The sequence below is a fragment of the Empidonax traillii genome, unplaced genomic scaffold (assembly GCF_003031625.1).
Source record: "Empidonax traillii isolate 1590-97213 ecotype Southwest subspecies unplaced genomic scaffold, ASM303162v1 scaffold1:size7828297, whole genome shotgun sequence".
NCBI lineage: Eukaryota > Metazoa > Chordata > Aves > Passeriformes > Tyrannidae > Empidonax > Empidonax traillii.
This window is the reverse complement of record NW_020955194.1, coordinates 343,688-346,945: the sequence shown is the minus strand read 5'-3', so window position 1 is coordinate 346,945 and position 3,258 is coordinate 343,688. Positions and strand designations below refer to the sequence as shown.

The 3,258-nt window shown below is 46.3% G+C and overlaps 1 long non-coding RNA gene across 1 annotated transcript; it reads left to right on the top strand.

The window, feature by feature from the left end:
• The first annotated feature begins 1,965 nt into the window (after positions 1-1,965).
• On the top strand, positions 1,966-3,017 carry LOC114054931. Its single transcript, XR_003570656.1, has 2 exons — positions 1,966-2,519; positions 2,601-3,017. It is a non-coding gene; the product is annotated as an uncharacterized LOC114054931 (long non-coding RNA).
• The last annotated feature ends 241 nt before the right edge of the window (positions 3,018-3,258 follow it).

The window sequence follows — 3,258 nt, the reverse complement described above, 5'->3', positions numbered from 1 at the left end:
CACAGTTGCTAGATTATGGCACTAAGTGCCACACCCAGTCTCTTCTTAAATACCTCCAGGGAGAGAGAATCCATCTCATCTCTCTTGTCCATCCCATCTCCGATATCCTCTCCTTGCCCATCCCATCTCCGTTGTCCTGCAGAGAGAGAGAAAGAGCAGCATCTTCTCTTGGCTGGGCAGAGCAGGTGCCAGAGGCAGGGGCAGAGAGCCAGGTGCCCAGGAAACGTCCCTCCCGCTGCAGGCGGGTGCTGCGGGCTCTGCGCCGGCTGTTGCGGATCCCCTGCCTGGCGGGACGGCCGGAGGATTAGTGCCCACTGCCAGCAGCAGGCCGGGCCCCGGAGATGAGAGCTGAGCTGGAGCCTGCACAGCTCCCTGAGGGAGCAGCACGGGCTGGCCTGCATGGTCGGGCCTTACAAGGATCAATTCCTTGTTGGGAGAATTGCCTGGCTCAGGTTTAGGACTTGACAGGCTCCAGTGATCCCAAACCTAAGGGAGGGTGTAGAAAGCCTGGGGACAAGGATATACAACCAAGAGTGGACACAAAGGATGCAGAATTGACAGGACATTTGACAGAATTCCCAAGATAAGGAAGACTATCGTAAAGCCAACTCAGCAACTGTGCTGAAATCAGCTCTGACTTGGTAAAAAATGTTTCTGGCACAGGGAGATCGTGACCACTGATTCTTGGCCCACCAACCCAAGACACCCACTGGCTCAAAAGAAATGAAAGACTGACCATGTGGACTAATTAGCATAAAAAGTGAGGAAAACTTTTAACCAATTGAAGATAGAATACTATATATTACATTAATATTCATATCTATTTTATATCATATATTATTATATAATTTTATATACAAAAGTGTATTTTAATATATTAATATTTAAAGGAAAATAATATCACGTGAACTATTAGAAAATACATAACATTTTAAATAAATAATAATAAGGTAATTAATATAATGATATAGTACGATGATCCTACATCTTGTAGCCAATGAACATTATTTCCTTTGTTTGCTAAAATGTATAAATAGTGAAAAGCTTTGATAGATGTTGTTCTGATCCTGTGAATTTGCCACCCAACACCCCTTTCTGTGCAGAACTGAAATAAATACATAAAATGCCTCAATTCTGTTTTTGGAGATTGGCTTCTTGCACTGCGAGTGAAAGAACCTGTTTGGGGACAGCAGCTTCACCCTGGACACATGAATAAAGGCTGCTGGTTTTCCAGCTGTGCTCGCCTGTGCCAGGTCCATCTCGGGAGCAAGACGGGAGCAGGCAAAGCCCCAGAGATGGGAAACTCAACGGCTGCACCGTGGCTGTGACCAAGACAGTCCCCAATGGGCACTTGACCCAGGAGAGCCTCTCTGGGAAGGAGCACCAAATCACAGAGGACACCTCTGTGAATGGGCTTCCTGAGCCCCTGTAGGGAGAAGTTGTTGCCCAGGTGCTTTAGGAATCTTCTTGCCATGCCCCACAAGCAGTGCCCACATGGGAGAAAGATTGTCATGACTGATTAATGTTTCAAAAGGGCCTCATAAATCAATGATCTCCTCACCGTAGTATAATTCACTGCTACTTCTCTCTTCCCCTGGTTGGTCTTTGAATCCCCTCACGGGCAGTCACTGCTCTTGGTTTGCAATAGAGGCATAACAGAAAACGTACAGAAAAAGAAACAGAAGAACATTAAACTACATTGGTGTTGTGTAGAAAGGTTTAACATCCATTTCCTACTCCACCAAAGAGCATTTTATTGATTAAAATCAGTATTGATATTTTTATTTTATTTATTGTTATTTTATTGATGTTGACAGATAAATGTAGTAGCAGGCGTGTATTTTCTTTAATAATTATATTATTTATTTATATTAATAGCATATATAAATATAATAGATTTTACTTTTTTCAGACGCATCAACCTAAGTGCCATGTATGTATTGTATATTTGATTTAAGGCTGAAGTTTCTGGGTTTAGTTATCAGTCTTGGCGGTACCTTTATTATCTCCCTGGAGGCACAGAATTAATTTTCTGTCGCTGGGAGTGTTCCTGCCTGGAGCACTGCTTGGGAAACCTCTTGGAGCTTCCTCCCCCCTCGATTGGTTTGGCTGTGACACTCGTCACAGGCACTGGGATCTTTGCAGTGTGGGTGTGTGATAAATGTGAGCTGGGCCCTGCCAGTGGCTGGGTTTGGTGTGGGCTGTGCAGCTGCTGGGGGGAAACACTCTGCAGACCCTCCCCATGTGATGGCAGGAAGGGCTGTGGTGACAGAGGTCCCTTCCAGCTTAAATTATTCTTTGATACTTAGCTCAAAATTAACAATTTTTCACAGCAGTTATTCTGCCTTATCCCTATCCCTTCCGCCTTTTTCCCTATCAGCCAGCCTCAGAATTAATGTACTGCTCCATGGGCTGTAGGGTGACTTGGAAGAGCTCTCACTCCTGGAAAAGAATAAGGGCGGCAAGGGAGGGAGACTTGGCAGGGTGCTAGAGGCTTTCATGATCTAATTGAAAGGAAGGTGAATTTTCTCTGATTTGACCCTGATTTAAATCCTCCACTCTTGCCCTCTGAAGTTTACAACCTCTTCTTTTACTCCCAGCACGGAGCTCCACCTCCGTTAGAGCCCGAGCAGGCGTGACTCATCCTGGAGGGCACTGCTTTGCGTGGTCCTTCGCCTGAGCTGTTGCCCTGCTGTGAGAAATCTGCCATAAGAGAAAGCTGGAAACAGACTTGCCCTCATTTTGGATTGCCCACTGCCATCCGGGAGCGGTGAGAACTGGGAATCCGTTTATTCCCTTTAAAGTGAATTGTACTGCCTGCCCGTGGAAGAATAGGGTGCAGCTGAGGAAGGAGCTGCTTTTGTGCAAGAAGTGCCACGAGGATTAAAGTGAACCAGGTACAACGTGTGTGGGTGAGTCAGGAGATCCTGGCTTCAAATGTGAGCCCTTCAAAGTGGCATCTCCCTTTTTTGGTGAGCCTCACACGGACCTCTCATTTAAAGAATGCAAAACCATAATGAAAGGCTGAACAGCTCTGATGTGTGAACTGAGGCTGCAAAGCAGGGTTCTCCAAGGGTTTCTTTCTGCCCCTTGTGGATAAAACACTGCTGCCTGTCTTTCTTTTTCTTGGAGAATGGAGATGGGGCACATGGCTGCCCACCCCAGAGGTTTGCTGCTTCCACCAGCCAGGAGTGCTGCCAGCTCTGCCCCAGAGCTTCCTGTCGAGGCAGAAATTTCCTGCTCATTAAAAAGAGACAA